This window comes from Aulonocara stuartgranti (genome assembly GCF_965226115.1).
Source record: "Aulonocara stuartgranti genome assembly, chromosome: 16".
NCBI classification, from domain to species: domain Eukaryota; kingdom Metazoa; phylum Chordata; class Actinopteri; order Cichliformes; family Cichlidae; genus Aulonocara; species Aulonocara stuartgranti.
Genome location: NC_138952.1, coordinates 26,155,391 through 26,173,361, shown reverse-complemented (window position 1 = coordinate 26,173,361; position 17,971 = coordinate 26,155,391). Strand labels below are relative to the sequence as shown.

Below are 17,971 nucleotides of genomic sequence, written 5' to 3'. Positions count from 1 at the left end.
TATCAAACTTAGAGATCCGTCCACAGTTGAACGTCAGACTGGCTGTCTGACGTTAAACTGTCCCTTACAACTTTGTTTGTTTTGGTGCCTTTTGGAACATTTTTGAAGGAATTGTGTAACAAATAATGTGACTTACTCCGTGGTGCAACCCATCCAAGCAGTTTGTGAGTGCGAGTGAGTGAAATTCTAGTATTTTATTAGTCTGTTACTTATCATGTTTGCTAGCGTTGGGAACCTCTATGGTTTAAACATATAATAGTTTCATTTATTTCTTTGAATGACAAAATAAAGACAAGAAATACAGTCATCCAAATTTCCTCGACTAAAACTATGATAGCAGAAAGTTGAATATGTGCCATTTTATTACCGTTCAATCTGAACCTACGTACCACTCCGGTCTGATGTCTCAGCATTCACTAGCAGGACATGTTGCAAGATATTAAGCATGTGGAGAGAGAAGCACTGCCAAATTAGGATAGTGATGATGAGTTCAGTGATACGACAGAAGAAGGAAGGGAGTGTAAACAGGGACATGATTATGTGCAGAGAGGACTAAATGGAGATGAGTCTGCAGGATAAAAGCAGAAGGTTGATTCATAGTCCAGTCATCAGAATTCCAACTAAGAAATTGTGAGGCAATGCACTTCAGTGTAAAACTGGAAGCCAAATGCCATGCAGCATGCTTCTGACGTCCCCACTGTAGAGGGCTAAACAGGATACTGTGGACTGGGAAGGCCCCTTCTACAGGAAGAGTGTTTTGATAGCTGAAGCTATGTTCTGAGACAAAGTATTTTTCCCTGTCCGCTGCAGGAAGCCATAGGACTGTGTGACCATATGATTAAATGGATAGAGACAGCAGCTTTTTTCTGTGTCAAACATCAGTCACTTACAGCACTGAGATAATCTTCATGATCCAAGCACTTCTAAATATAGACATCCTGTCATAACTGGGTCGGTAGATTACCAAAACACTTTAGAAACCTCACATTCTAGCTCCAGTTCACACCTGCATTATGTAGTAGCTCATACTGCAATGCTGCATTGTCTGCCTATGTTTTAATGAAACAAAGGCAGACAAAGCCTATGTTTCACTGAACTGAGGATTGAGTGTTTTTGGTGCAATTCATTTCTTTTACTCTAAAACTGTATTTTTCCTCAGATCTACTCTGACACAAGAGCTCAGCTTATATATCAGTAGACACACTTGAATTCAACTTGTTTGTGAATGTTTATAATGGGGAAACGTTTATCATTTCCACCCACAACAGAAAGCCCTACCATTTGACAGCCTTTAAACCCCACCCAGTGAGTGAGAAAGTGAGAAAGAGAAGGTGATCTCGAAGACTGAACCACGTGAAATTTAAATGAATTTATGTGTAAGTTCAATACGGAAGATGTGTAATCACTCTTCTGCCTGCTTTTCTAAGTGTCCAGCTGCTTTTCTGCTCTTTACAGGACTATTGCCTTCTCACACTGTCAGTCTCAATACTGGCATCATTACTCTAGTCCAGTCATCTTCCAATATAACCCACCTCATCCCCAGCTCCACCTCAGTCACCTCAGCCAGAGCTCTAGTCAAGCCTCAGTCCTCATCTTCACCACCACCAGCATCTAGACTGCAGGGGGTCCTGTTCTAAATTGCATCAGTCCTGGGATTCCCGATCTGCCATGATGTGTGATCAGAGTCTAATTGCCACATTTATTTCTCAATCTCAATAAATAATGCTAAATTCTTCCAAGTGATCTCTCCTTATTGGACTAATTTCCACATGGAAATTACCAAGCCTGGCTCACACAGATGAAACCCACACTCCAAGTGCTCAAAGGTTACAAACGCAACCCCTGTGGGTGTTACAGAAAGACCAAATTACTGCAACAGGAGGGCTGTCATCATTAGCAAGCACGTTTTTATTTATACAGTCAGCTGAACTTTTTACCCATAAGCATCATGTGTGTCCTGTACATATTCATTCACCTATCCAAATCATCATGCTCCAATCACTTCCATGCCACAGGTGTGTCGGCATGCAGACTGCTTCTAAAAACCTTTTGCAAAAGAATGAATTGCTCTTAGGAGCCACTGAATTCTAGTTTGGTACTGTGATAGGGTGCCGAATGTTTAACAAATTCATTAAAGAAATTTCCTTGTTACTAAATATTCCACAGTCAACTGTTATCGGTATTATAACAAACTGGAACTGATTGGGAATGACAGCAAGTCAGCCACAAAGTGGTAGGCCGTGTAACATTACAGAGAAGGGTCAGCAGATGTGTGGAGTTTGCATGTTCTCCCCGTGTTTGCGTGGGTTCCCTCCGGGTACTCCGGCTTCCTCCCACCGTCCAAAGACATGCAGCTTGTGGGGATAGGTTAATTGGATAATCCAAATTGTCACTGAGTGCGAATGGTTGTCTGTCCCTGTGTGTTAGCCCTGCGACAGACTGGCGACCTGTCCAGGGTGTACCCTGCCTCTCGCCCTATGACAGCTGGGATAGGCTCCAGCGCCCCCCGCGACCCTGAAAAGGACAAGCGGAAGCGAATGGATGGATGGATGGTCAGCAGATGCTGAGGTGCATAGTGCATCTTTCATGTAGTGCATCTATGCCACCTGAGCACTCAAACCACTTTATATTTTTTGTAGAAGCAATCACTACAGACCTCCAAACCTCATGTGGTCTTCACATTAGCTCAAGAACAGAGCTAAAGAGCTTCATGGTTTTGGCTCCGATGGCCGAGCAGCTGCATCTAAGTTTTACATCAACGGGCACAATTGAAACCGTCAGATTCAGTGTAAAGCATGCTGCTACTGGACTCTAGCTGGTAATATGATAGATGAGTCTGGGTTTGACAGTGGCCAGCAGAACGTGACTTGTCTGACTGCATTGTGCAGTGTAAAGTTAAGTGAAGGGGGGTTATGGTGTGGGGCTGTTTTTTAGGAGTCTCGTTCCATTTTGGACAACTTCATGCTCTCAACTTTGTGGAGATGGCCCCTTCCTGTTTCAACATGACTGCGCACCAGTGCACAAAACAAGTTCCATAAAGACATGGAGGAGCGAGTTTGGTGTGGAAGAACTTGACTGGCGTGCACAGACTCCTGACCTCAACACAACAGAACACCTTTGGAATGAATTAGAGCAGAAATTGCAAGCCAGGCCTTCTCATCCAAAATCAGTGTCTGACCTCACAAATGTGCTTCCGGAAGAATGGTCAAAAATTTCCATAAACATTTTCCTAAATCTTATGGAAAGCCTTCCCAGAAGGGTTGAAACTGTTATAGCTACAAAGAGTGGGCCGACATATTAAACCCCATGGATAAAGACTGGGATGGTACTCTTATTTTAATCAGTGTTTCAAACTTAAATATGATCAATCTATCTCTATTAATGGGCTACGTACCACAAGCTGGCAGTAATTGAAATCCTAAATAATAATTTGATACTGATGACCATAATTTTTTATTACTAGACCGTGCTTGTAGGTATTAAAGGTACAGTACTGCAGTGCTTTGAATCATATCTATCTAGTAGTCTCCAATTTGTTCATGGAAATGGAGATTCCATTTTACACAGTCAGGTTCCCCAAGTTCTGTGCTACGATCTATTCTGATTGTGATTGAATTATACATCCACCTTCCAATGACACTGCCTAAAAAAAGAAATTAAAAAAAAATTACATAAAGCCTTTAGCATGCATTTTCTCCACGATGCAGATGATACCCAACTTTCTAACCATGAAGCCAGATCAGTAAGTTAAACTATGTCTTAAAGACTTAAAGACCTGGATGACCTCTAATTTCCTGCTTCTAAGTTCAAATAAAAATGAAGTGATTGTACTCAGCCTTAAAAATATAGTGTCTTATTTTTGTGTTTATATTCTATTTACCCTTTATTTGTACAGGTGGTCCCATTGAGTGTGTAACTCTGGATGGTTAGACAGGAAGGAATCTTGGAGTCATTTTTGAACAGGATATGTCCTTCAATGCGCGTATTAAACATATATGTTTAATATTTGTAATAGCCTTAAAATGAGAAACATCCTGTCTCAGAGTGATACTGAAAAACTATTCATGCATTTATAACTTCTAGCTGGACTTAATCCTTAATTATGAGGATGTTCTAAAACCTCTGAAAAGCCTTCAGTTGATCCAAAATGCTGCAGTAACAGTACTGACAGGGACTAGAAAAAGAGACCATATTTCACCTATACCAGCTTCTCTTTACTGGCTCCCTGTCAAATCCAAAATCAAATTTAAAATCCTTCTCATCACATGCAAGGTCTTGAATAATCAGGCCCCAGACCTCATAGTACTGTATCACCCCGAGAGAGCACTTTGCTTTCAGACTGCTGGTTTAATTGTGGTCTCTGGTGTATGTAAAGGTAAACTGGGAGGCAGAGCCTTCAGCTTTAAGGTCCCTCTTCTGTGGAGCCATCTTACAGTTTGGATTCAGCAGACAGACACCCTCTCTACTTTTAAGAATAGGCTTAATCCTATCCTCTTTGACAAAGCATGTACGAAGAAAGTTTTTCCTTCCCACAGTCGTCAAAGCACTTACTAATAGGGGGTCATCTGATTGTTGGGGGTTTCTCTGTTTTCTCTGTATTATTATACAATCTTTACCTTATAATATAAAGTCTTTTGGAGGCAACGATTGTTGGGATCTGGTGATATATGAATAGAAATGAACTGAATTGAAATTTTGGCAATATAGTACATACAATTTCTAGATTTGAAGTTTTACTGCCAGTCAAATAAGCCTTTAAAATCTTTAAAGAAAACACCTTGTCTTCAGTCACTAAATAACATAACTGAGAAAAACATGTCATTTAACTTGTCATAAGCAACCAGTCACAGGTCACAATAGGTAAGTTGACAGGTGTTACATTTTAAATGAAGTCTACACTACACTCATTTAATGGTTGTTCTTTATTTTCATGACTATTTAAATTTTAGATTCTCACTGAATGCATTAAAACTATGAATGAACACATATGGAATTATGTTGTAAAGTGTAAAATAACTCAAAACATGTTGTATATTCTTTAAAATAGCCAACCTTTGCTTGATGACTGCTCTGGTGACTACTATTGGTAGTCACCTAAAATGGTTTTCCACAGTCTTGAAGGAGTTCCCAGAGATGCTGAGCACTTGTTGGCCATATTGCCTTTACGCTGTGGTCCATCTCATCACAAACCATCTCCACTGGGTTGAGTTCAGGTGACTAAGCCATTTGGCGCAGCACTCCATCACTCTCCTTCTTGGTCAAATAGCCCTTACACAACCTGGAGGTGTGTTTGGGGTCATTGTACTGTTGGAAAATGAATGATGGTCCAACTAAACGCAAATTGGATGGCATGGCATGACGCTGTAGTATGCTGTGGTAGCCATGCTGGTTTAGTGTGCCTTCAATTTTGAGGCAAGACACCATCACACCTCCTCCTTGCATGTAGAGACCATCCATTCACTTTTTCTGTGTCGCACAAAGACATCAAAGGAATGTATGTGTGCAACATTTGACAAAGAATGATACATTATGTAAACGTGCGTGTGAATGAGGCTTGCCGTAGAGTAGAAAAGCACTATATAAGTATCACTTCATTTACCATTTAATTACTAAAACACATAAACAAAATTAGCCTGATATCATGATTAAACTAGTTACATCTTGACTCACATCTAGAGCCAGCCTGCATGTGCTCTGACTCAGCAGGGACCATATAAAATGCAATAAATTGAGAATAATTAATTGAAAGCAACTCACAACCTCCGAAAGCCTGACTACATTATATTAATAAAATATATTTTAAAAGAACATCTGGTGCCGGATTTTTGTGTTTTCCTCTAAATAAAAGACAATTACACAAATTGGTGACTAAAAATTCACCATAATAGAGAAAATTAAGTCCTTGGACCCCACTTTGTGTGCCCCCCGACAATGCTCGATTGAAACCCGTGCCCAGTCCTGCAGCATGACAGTGAGGAACCAAGCAGTCACATTCATGCTACAGGACTGGGCACAGGTTTCAGTCGAGCACTGCACACCTGCAGCAGCTCATATCTGCTGTTCAATTTGCATTTTCCTGTGTGGGTGTGTTTGTGTGTGTCTCAAATGCACATCATCAGCGCTGTCTGCACATTCAGAGCTTTCACTAAAAGAAGGAACTCTAACAGCAAGTGCACGTGGGCTGAGGTTTAATTCTTTCACCATTGAGATGAAGTGGGGCCAGTTCTTCAGCATTAGTCACCAAAGCACTTGAATCACTTCAGTCACCTGAATCCTATGGCAGGTTTCCTCTGCTTTGATCAGACAAATTAGTGTCTCTAATGGCTCATTAGGCTTCTTGAAGTGGTCTAAGATGTTAGGGAAGATGCTTAAAGTACTTGAACACTAGAGAAGGGGCTTCAAGAGGACTGACTGATAAATGCAAATGACATTAAAGTGTTTTTTAGATAGAAGAGCACTCGGGAAGAATACCGTTAACTCCCTATTAAAATGGCCTGTATTTGTATAGCGCTTTACTAGTCCCTAAAGACCCCAAAGCGCTTTACACATCCAGTCGTCCACCCATCCACACACAGGTGCCCTGGGGCACACTGACAGAGGCGAGGCTGCCGGACACTGGCGCCACCAGGCCCTCTGACCACCACCAGTAGGCAACGGGTGAAGTGTCTTGCCCAAGGACACAACGACCGAGACTGTCCAAGCTGGGGCTCGAACTGGCAACCTTCCGATTACAAGGCGAACTCCCAACTCTTGAGCCACGATCTCTTCTCTTCTTTTAAACTATGTAATAGTTTAAAAGAAAGTTATCCAAGATTCCCCCAAATTTAAATTCTTAAATGGATTAAATGGATAGAGACAGCAACCTTTGTGTCAAACATCAGTCACTTATAGCAAACTTTTTTAACAATTATATTTATATTTACAGAAACATGGTAATCAGAATATTTTCTGTTAGGCCAAGTCCTCATAGTGCTACAGTGTAGCTGTGGAACTATTATTATTATACTATTATTAATATTATTTTATTACAAAAATGTTTTTATAAATATCTTTACCCTTATTGTTGATAGGATAGTAGAGATACTAATAGATAAAGATAGTAGCAAAGGCAGAGAGAATGACATGCAGGAAGCACAATGCTGCCTGTGTCACCCACTCAACCAGGTGAGCTATAACAGGGCTAGAATCCCCCCCCCCCCCCCCTTTTTTTTTTTTTAGCAAAAGCGCTATTATATCTTGCTACAAGCCCATATACAGTGCAGTATATCGTATAGTCTCAATTTCTTAGTTCGCATATTTGTCGCACTTAAACTTTTAGGACCGTCAAATAAATTTTAATATTAGACTAAGACAACCCAAATAAATACTAAATGCTGCTTTTAAATCATTATTTCATTTTTTATGGGAAAAGAACTATCCAAGGTCCTGTGTAAAAAGTACTTGTCCCTAAAATTGAATTCAAAATCCTGCTCCTCACATAAGAGGTCTTAAATAATCAGGCCCCATCTTATTTTAATGACCTTATAGTACCATATCACTCCATTAGAGCAGCGGTCCCCAACCCCCGGGCCTCGGACCGGTATCGGCCCGTGAGTCGTTTGGCCGCTAGAGTTGAGGCTCAGGTGTGAAATGTATGGTTTTCAGGGTTTTTATCGGTTTTCAGCGTTATTTTGTTATCGTTTTTATTGTTAACTTGGTTTTCCTGGGTCTTTTCACATGTGTTATGAATAAATCTTCATTTTTTCAGTACCGGTACTAGTTTTATTTTGTTGTATTTATCCGCGACACCTTAAAGGCCGGTCCATGAAAATATTGTCGGACATAAACCGGTCCGTGGCGCAAAAAAGGTTGGGGACCGCTGCATTAGAGCACTTCAATCTCACACTGCAATCACAAATCTTGTTGTTCCTACAGTATTTAAAAGTAGAATGGGAGGGAGAGCCTTCAATTTTCAGGCCCCTCTTCTATGGAACCACCTTCCAGTTTGGATTTGGGAGACAAACATTATCTCTAATTTTTAGATTAGGCTTAAAACTTTCCTTTTTGCTAAAGCATATAGTTAGGGCTGGATCAGGTGACCCTGAATCCTCCCTTAGGTATGATGCAGTAGGTGTAGGCTGCTGGGGGATTCCCATGATGCATTGAGTGTTTCTTCTCCAGTCACCTTTCTTACTCACTATGTGTTAATAGACCTCTCTGCCCTGAATCATTCTTGTTATTAATCTCTGTCTCTCGTCCACAGCATGTCTTTATCCTGTCTTCCTTCTCTCTCCCCAACCGGTCGCAGCAGATGGCCCCGCCCCTCCCTGAGCCTCGTTCTGCAGGAGGTTTCTTCCTGTTAAAAGGGAGTTTTTCCTTCCCACTGTCACCAAAGTGCTTTTTCATAGTGGGTCATATGATTGTTGGGTTTTTCTCTGTATCTATTATTGTAGGGTCTACCTTACAATATGAAGCGCCTTAAGTAAGTAAGTAAGTAAGTAAAACTTTATTTATATAGCACATTTCTAGATAAAAAAAAAATCACAAAGTGCTTCACAAGGTATAAAACAAAAACAGACAAAAGTTAACAAAATGCAATTCTAAAAAGATGTGTTTTCTTTTTCTTGCTGCCACCCTTGGCAGCAAGAAATGTAAACAACTGTTGAAAGTGATGTGGAGGAATTATGTCCCATTCATTTTTACAGAATTGTTTTAATTCAACCATAACGGAGTATTTTGAACTTGAATCGGCTTTTACTTTCAAGATGGAACCAGAAGGCTAAAGTACCTTTTGTTTTAAGATTACATCATTATCATTTATTATTACTTTTCTGATAGTTATGTGGTTTACTGTCTACTATAACATTTTTATTTCAAATCCTGGTCTTAAAACAAACCACTCCTTAGTCAGTGGAAAACCTTTCTGCTCTGACAGAGACTCCTTTTCTGTGAGATTGTTAATGTGATTATTAATGTTTCAAAAAAGAAACTTAATGGAGCCATGGGTAACCTTATGGACTACACCGTGTTTCATCTTTACCCTTAAAAGGACTGCTGCTGATTGATGTCAAAACGTGACAGGGCACACACATCATGTTCACAAAATCACACATATGCTATTCCTGCTTCTTGTCCCGGACTATCTTTAATTCTCGCCCAACTCATCGCCCGTTAAATCCTAATCTAGAAGATTGATATTCTCTATGATAGTTCTATCAATCTCAAGAGAATGAATCACAATAGCTTTCACCTATGCTTTCATAGGTCTGTATGATGAGCATTGTTAGTCATCTGCTAAACTTCTACCACACTGTTATTTGCCTACAGCAAGTGTACACTGTGAAGGTTACAAGGATAATGAAAAGACAATATGTATGTGTGTTCTGTGATCTACTGTGGCGAACACCCACAGCACATGGAGCAAAATCTCAGCTTGGAAATGGCACTGTAGGTGACAAACTATCTGGGAGCAGATTGATCTGCGATTAGCACTGCTGCAGGCAAGGCTCACATAGGGCTTTCTGTTCTCTAACCTACTGGGGATGTAGCCTCACAAATACCACGAGTATTTATGGAAGGCCTTGGTGTCATGGCAACTGGGGGATTGTGTGTAAAACGCAGAGGGAAATGGAAAGGCCAAGCTATACACAAGTACTGATTGCACTGTACTTAAAGAGGAATGGCAGTCGGTTTGAAATAAGAGGTTTCCATGCTGCTTGTCCACCCTGTCATGGTTGAGTTTTGTGTATATGAAACATGATTATGTATGAAATACCGCTTTCCCAGAGTTAAATGCACTGACCAAAAAACATTGTAAACACTCTTTAAAGGCAAAAACACCACTGATGCTTCGAATGGCACCTTTAACTTAAAAATACAGTGTATTGACATGTGACCTGTTGTAATTTACCACATTTTAATCGTGTATATACGACTATATAATAAAACTTTTTTTCTACTATTGGATCTCTGTGATGTCATAAAGAGTGGTTGTCCTTCATATGGTCAACTCAGGTACAAAGCTGGTTGTGAGCACAGAAACCACCTAACTGCTGTTTAAACGCTTTGTTTCCAAGGGACAGCCAATCAGATGAAAACTGGCTTAACCCTCTGAGGTCCAGATCATCATCAGTGAAAACCTGAATCCTTTGCAATCACAATATATACATTTTGTTTATGAGAAAAAAAAATGTTCGCCCAAACTTTGGCAATTAAGGGACAAAGAAAATAATTCTAATATGTTTTGGGCTTTATTGGACAGGTACAAAGAAGAGGAAGAAGGAGGAGGAGACATGTGGCAAAAGGGCCGCAGGTCAGATTCAAACTTGTGTCGGCTGCTCTCAGCCATGCAGCATATGGCTTATCTAACTGAGCTACACTGGCACTGAATATAACTTTTCTTTGTCCCTTAATTGCAAAGAAACATTTGCCATTTACATTTACATAAAAAAAAATACTTTTTTACTTGACTCCAAACAATAAGGTAGGATTTCAGTTTGGAAAGGGTTAGGGTCATCACCAGGAATACCACTTTTTGATATTTTAATTCTTGGCAACTGGAATATTAATTGGCTTAATAGGAGTTGTTCATAAAGAAAAAGAAAAAGGGATTTAAGTCTTAAGTCAGACTTCTGTAACCTTTTTCAAATTGTGACACAGCCAACAAGGTTTCCCTTAAATAACCACAGAGTCACAATAGACCATAATAGAATTTCTACATACACATATGATATATTTACAAATGTTAAAAGATTATGTTCACAGGCTGTATTGGTGGGGGGTGGGTTCAACTAATCATAACTTGATAAATGTCACCTGAAAGACAAAATTGGAAAACCTGGAAGAGGAATTGTATTCCATGGATCAGATAAAAAATTTTTTTAATATGGATCTATTTCTGAATAACATGAAAAAAAGAAACTTGTCAGATGCATGATGTTAAAACAAGTTGTTTATGGATAATTTAATGAATCTGTCTAACAAACATGCTCCAATCGGGAAGCAAACAGCGAAGGGTTGTCAGATGATGAGTTAAGATCAACAATGCTGCAGAGAGATAAGGGAAAAAGAGACTGCTCAGGAATTGGGTTGTATTTATGACAGAAGTCATATTGTAGATAAAGAATTAAGATGACTAAATCACAACAATAAGAGACAACACTGTAAATAATAGTAAGAAATCATGGAAAGTGATAAATATGTGATGAATTAATAAAATTTCATAGATATGTAGAATTCGGAGGCATATAGGTATTGCTAATTTTATTTTAAAGATTTTTTTGTCAGTAAAGTATACAATTTACTATTTTTTTTTTCAGTTCAACAGATCTTGAAAAATATAATGAAAGATGAAATGTATCATTTTGCATTAAATCAGATTACTGAAGAGTCTAGAGTTGTAAGACCTTTAACCTTATAATATGTTCGGAATTTACCTCCAGATCTGGATAGAAGCCAAAGTATTGCCTTTGCATAAATTTCCTTGACAAGTCTTGATTTTATTGGTTCTGACTGGAAGTGAATGTTTGAAAAGATAATATCGAAACAAATGTTTGATGACTTTTGTCAAAATGGCAAACAGTTTTGCAACATGCATATACCTCAATATTCCACCAGTACTGTATAAGAGACAAACAAAGGGATACTAACAATAGTAAGTTTGTTAAACTTTATCACTGTTTTTAAATAACACTTGATGGTTTTGATCATGACATTCTTATGGGAAAGCTTAACACTATGGTTTCGCACCTTCAGTGTTGACTTTAATGAAGAGAAAATAATTGAGGTAAAAAAAAAAAAACAGGACTTTACTCTTGTGTTCCACAAGGCAGCCATCTGGGCCCTCTTTTATTTTTAATTTTTATGATTTAGTTTGTTAAAATTCTGACAAAGTAATATGTACATTTGCAATACATACATTATTTACAACTTCTTCATTAGCGCCTGCAGGCAGAGCTTACAGGCTGTAAATCAATCAGTGAAAATTATCAAATTAGCAGTAAATATTGTCAAAACTAAATCTGTTGTGTTTGGTTCTAGGAAACCTCTTTCTAAGTCTCATTTGTTGAATTGTGATGTTGATAGGATATCCATTGAACAGGTTAAGAAGATTAAATTAAAAAATGTAAAATTAAATAACTCTTTTTTGTTGGTCTAAACAGGTGAACTATGTAATTTCAACAATGGCTGCTGATAGCTGATAGCTGTTGCTAGAAAGTGCCATGCACCACAACACCTTTGTATATAATTAGCCTATACTGGAACTAATCATAATTATGAAACCTGTCAGTGAAGTCAACTGATGTTAGATCTAGTAAATCCAGTATGAACAAAACAGTTCTTTAATGCTTATTTTTTAATATGCAATATACTTTTTGGTTATAAAGTTTGTGTTTTCTAATTTGGTTTTTGTAAGTTTGAAGATTTTTTTCCCCCCTTGGTGGGCACCAGGAAGAGTAGCAATCACATGGTGGAAGCTAATAAATAAATAAAATTGTATATTACTTCTGTAAGTGCTGCTGAAATTGATAATTTTATTTCTTTTACTTCCTGCTGATTTATGGTTCTGATTATGTTCAAGGAGCACATCTGTTTACAGCAGCAAATAATTCGATTTCACTAGCAAATTTAGGCTACTAAAGTCAAGCATTTAGTTATACATCTTTTGCTTCCCTTCTGATAAGATATACACCACAAATTAGGAGGGTTTACAGCATATGGGGCGATCGTGGCTCAAGAGTTGGGAGTTTGCCTTGTAATCGGAAGGTTGCCGGTTCGAGCCCCGGCTTGGACAGTCTTGGTCGTTGTGTCCTTGGGCAAGACACTTCACCCGTTGCCTACTGGTGGTGGTCAGAGGGCCCGGTGGCGCCAGTGTCCGGCAGCCTCGCCTCTGTCAGTGCGCCCCAGGGTGGCTGTGGCTACATTGTAGCTTGCCATCACCAGTGTGTGAATGTGTGTGTGAATGGGTGGATGACAGGTTGTGTAAAGCGCTTTGGGGTCCTTAGGGACTAGAAAAGCGCTATACAAATACAGGCCATTTACCATATAGCTAATTCCAGCTCTGCTTAAAATAGAGATATTCAAAAGGATTCAGCGAGTTAATTTGCTTCTTTCACAGAAAGAATCAGAGTAGAGGGACTGTCTGTTTTCTAAACTTAAATATAAATTTGACTATCAACGCTATTAAAGTCTAAATGATTAAAATCTTATACCACTTATGACTCATCTGCAAGGGGCTATTTATAGTTTTTTTGTACTTTAACTTTACGTTGTTATTTCAATAATAATATGTTGTTGTTACATTTATGAAATTGTAGAATAAAAGTCATAAAAATTGTTTAATTAACACAATTTGGGCAAGTGTGGAGTCAAATCTATTAAAATGTACAGTCCTATTTTAACTGGTGTTGCTCTTAAACTATATGGGGCACTCTGAACATTAAAAGTTTTGTTTTGTTTTGTTTTGAACTTAAGATCATGCATTACTATACATGTATAATTGGAATATGTCATAATATACATGTCATATGATTTCCACGTTTATATTCATGTGTTCATATTCATCTATATTTTTGCCAAAGCCGCAGGGAATTACTGGAGACAGGCACAAAGAGCCACAGGGAACACTGGAGCTGCAGGTCTGCAGACCACACATGGCATACCCAAACTGTAATAACTTCACAGGCCATAATACAGATCTATAAAGACTTGATTTCAAAAGAAACATCTTATAGGTTCTGAAACGCAGCATATTTGTGGCTTAAATACGTCCTAATTCTAATCCTACTACTAGGCAGTTCTCCAGTAATGTGGTGGATGGTCGGTGTAGATTTACTACAATATCAAAACACTGTAGGTTTTGCACATCCACTCCTGAGTTACTTTTAACTGTACAAATGTGTGATATAGATGACTGGCGAAGAGACAGTGGTATGCAGCCTTGTGGATACTCAGGACACATTTACCTCTGGATCACTGGAGCGTTAGACCAATCCTTGTTTTGGCCCCTCATGCTTTGTATTGCATCATTTCTCAACCCAACCTCTTCACTAGAAAACCATACAAGGATGTTTTAGTGAAATGGTTGTAGTCTCTTGTAGTTTTGGTCAGCAATACACTGTTAAAAACCTACTGCATGAAAAAGGGTCTAATTAATACTGTGCAAGATTTCACACATATGCAGCAAATATATTATATAGTCTCCATTTAATAAAGCCTGACTTCATAAATGCGACTTCAGTAGGATGAAATGCTTCTGGAGGCCTGTTACCTCTGCTTTAGCTCTGTGGAGAATCTAGGTCTGCCTGGACACTGCTGAAAGCCCTTTATTAGGATATCTTTTTAGTCTTAATAGAGGCTGTACTACAGGTTATTATTTGTCACCCTAAAACATTTCGGGTTGATCATGTTAGCTACATGTTTTGCTGACACTTGTCTGATAGAACTAGCACTGTTATAAAATTATTTTTACTTCACTAAAAGAGAAATAAAAATACAAACAGCTGTCCTCTTTCAATAATCACAAAACTGCTTTTAACAGCTTGAGAGCAGAGGGTGTGACGAACATCAAAAACAAACTCAAAGTTGCATTAGTCATGTTACAACATGGCCTCATTTAAAAATGTGTAATTTAGTTATTTTTTGCTAAAGTAGCTATAATCAATACTACTACTACTTGCGTGGCAGCAAACAGCTACAGGCCCAGAGTGAAACTCATCAGTAGTGGAAATATGTAGTGGAGAATTTTGCAGCTGAAGGGACAAATATTTCCCGTAGGAAGTGGTGGAGATCAAAATCAGAGCAAAAAGATGGTGGATACACTTCTAATCAGATGTTTACCTGACAGTGTCTATTACAACCCAAAGTGGAATCTTTTTTCCAACAAAAAAGAAGTCATTTTGTTCTCCAAACCTTAATGAAACCAGTAAAAACAAAACAGATGATTAAAATGAAAGTCCGAAATAAGTCTTGAGCTGAAGTTGGCTGGTGGATTGCATGCAATTTGTACAGGCTCGTTCTGTGGGCTTTTGTTGCCTTTCATTGCCGTTTAAGAGTAGAAATATTCTACCCATTTTTCCTGTTCAGCAATGTGACATGACCATCGTTTAAAATAATTGTTGAAGAAACCTGATTATTGGTTAATTGTATGGGAATGACAGGTGCTGACAGTTGTTACATTTTACTGGCTATAAATTAATGATACTGTTGCAAGTTTTCGCAACAAGCTTAAAAGGTCACATCAGAATGTAAGTCTTGTGTTCTGCCATTATGACTTGATTGCACATATTGTACATATAAGAATATTTTTTTAAAAATAAGTCAATGGGGAAGATTATTGAAAAAAAGGTTTTGTTTTGTTTTTTACCATGTGGCTTCTCTGCAACTGAAAGTTGCTAGTCTATGACCTTGCAGTGTCATTGTTTGCTCAGTCAGACTCACAGCTCACTCAGTTCTGTCTTAAAATGATAAGTTAAAGGCCTCAGCAGTCACCTATGTACAGAACATCATCTTTGAGTCTATAAGCTTTTAAAACTGTGTATCATGACTGAGCAAACAACACAGAATGTGATGCTGAGCCACTAATTCATTTAGCGCCAGTGATGACTCATTTTACTCTCACTGTTTGGGTCTAAAACTTCAAGTAGTGAAGACTTGTGTAAAATAATTAGAAGAATTTACACTAATTTTTCTTAAATGTTGCTTTCATGTGACTGAACAAATATGTATTTCGATCAAGAAACAGATGTTTCAAAATGTGTGGGATCACCTCTTCAGGTCACTGTGTAAATGAAAGAAATAGGCACTTATTCACCTCTTAATAGTGAATTACTCTCTGATGACAGACAGCTCCTCATCAGTAGGTTTCACTACTGTTTTCTCAGACCTTGACTGACCCAGCAGCCATCCTCTTTCAACATGACTTACACCGCAACATGGCCATGTACTGTGGTGTACACATGCACTTGTGCTTCTATGCTTTCCTGCTGCTTGAGCAGCATTTCAGGGCTCTGCTAAATGATCCTCTTCTCTTCACCCTCTATCCTCACACTCCCTGCTAGGGACTCAGCCTCTTCTCATGTGTTTCTGCTCCTCTCATTTTCTCTGTTGATCCTCTCCTCCCAATTGGCTCGGCTCTGCCCTTTCAGCTCGCTCGTCGTGTTCATGTAGACGAGGCTGGGGCAGAGAGTCCTTAATGTTTATCAGCATCCAAGTGGATGCTGTCAAGGAATAAATAACCATCACATTCGGTGATTGCTTGATGAGATGTAATTAGGCGTGCCGATTTGAGATTAATCACGAGGAGTCGGTCGCTTCATTCTAAAGCATCGCTCTCAAGGAGGCATCCTGGGATTACAAGGGAGTGACTTGAAGATGTGCAACATATACCCATAAATGGGTGTTTTTTTAATGAAAAATACAAATATAATAGCCTCAGAATTAGAACTGAAGACAGACCACACACATTTAGTTCAAACTTACACCCTGGTTCAAAACAGCTGATGTTTGGGGAAATGCTTTTACTTGATTTTTCTCTTGCCTTGCAACTCCTTCACAAAGGTCACTGTATTAGGCTTGCTGCATATTTTACTGTAAAGACATTTTTAAAATGAACAGTAACCTGACCTGGAACATGATGTCTGACTCTGTTGCCTAATACCGCCCGGTCAGACTACACTATTGATCCTATATTTTGCTGAACTGTTTTGTAGCCAGCTGTTTCTTAAGGAACAATGAGTCTGAGGCATTTTGGTTTTTAATCCATCTCCACCCAAACACACGTCACAAACCTCCTGAACTGCAAAATGATAGTCTTTTATCACAAAACCTAAATGAGAGTTTTGTTTACAATAAAAACCCAAAACAAAACAAAAACCCCCAGAAAAGTTGGAAAATATCATTAGCCAGAGAGACAGAAATTTTTCAAGAAACAAAACGGGAGATATAAATATTTAAGTGTAGTTGAAGGTTAAATAGAAACGAGAGAGAAGAGAGTGCTCACAGAAACAGAAAAATGGAAGCAACAGCAGCAGACAGACATGAGAGAAGCGGGAGCATGAGGAGTAGTCACAAGAAAGTCTGTCCTACCTCTGGCCATTGCTGCTCTCACTACAGTCCAAGTAACATCCTTGTTTAGTCGTTTAGTAGAGACCAAGCTAGTCCAGTCCAAAAGATTGCCAGTCAGTCAGCAGGCTCAAGGATGTGGAGTCGTGGCTAGACTGGACTGGTGTCTGGTTCCCAATGAGGCAGGCAAAGAGAGGCAGGCAGCAGCCGCCGAGTCGTCTTCTCTGCTCACACAAACACTCGGCTACATGCAGCACGACAGCAGAGGCACTGACTGGAGCCTCAGCAGGCACAGAAGCAACATCCCTCCCATCCAGCCTGAATTAATTAAGCCTTTTTTTCTCTCTCTCTCTCTCGCTCGCTGCTGTTTTTTCTCTCTCCCTCTCTCTCTCCCTCTCTTCCCGAATGTGTGTGTGTGTGTGTGTTTCTGCTTCCCCATGTTCAGCTTCCTCTCTTGCTCTCTTCTCTTCCTTTTCTGTCTCACTGATCAACAGCTGCGCTTGCTTCTTCTCTTCCCCTTTGATTCAACTGTCCTCACTACGGTCATATCTGTTTTATTCTTTTTGAATTTTCAAAAACAATAAATCTTTTTTTTATTTAAAACAATATTTCCTACAAAAGGCAGAATGCCCAATCACATTTATGTTTCAGAGAATGGAAATAGACTCAAGAGTGTCACATCTATTCAAATTGTCATACGTCTTCATTGGTGGCAGGTTCTATTATAATAATAAATAGTTCCAGTTAAATTGTTTGTGTTTAATCTGATGTAAGGCTTCCAGAATGGAAACAGTTAAATTATGAACCTCTATTGGCTTTGGTTAACTCTGGGAGATCTTAGGGCACCTACAGTTGGTTTATTCTAGTCCAAATTGGTTGATAAGTTTGTATAGTCCTAGCTTTTCCCGTGGTTTGGTTTCTTTAGAAACAG

General features: G+C 38.9%; 1 protein-coding gene across 4 annotated transcripts in view; it reads right to left on the bottom strand.

Moving 5' to 3' along the window:
- dgkg (diacylglycerol kinase, gamma) overlaps window positions 1–17,472 on the bottom strand; it is a 170,525-nt gene extending 153,053 nt beyond the window's left edge. For all 4 annotated transcript variants that reach the window (XM_082507643.1, XM_082507645.1, XM_082507644.1 and 1 more), the window contains exon 1: window positions 17,065–17,472. The gene's annotated coding sequence lies outside the window, so the exon portion shown is untranslated. The remainder of the gene's footprint in view (window positions 1–17,064) is intronic.
- Window positions 17,473–17,971: the final 499 nt, after the last annotated feature.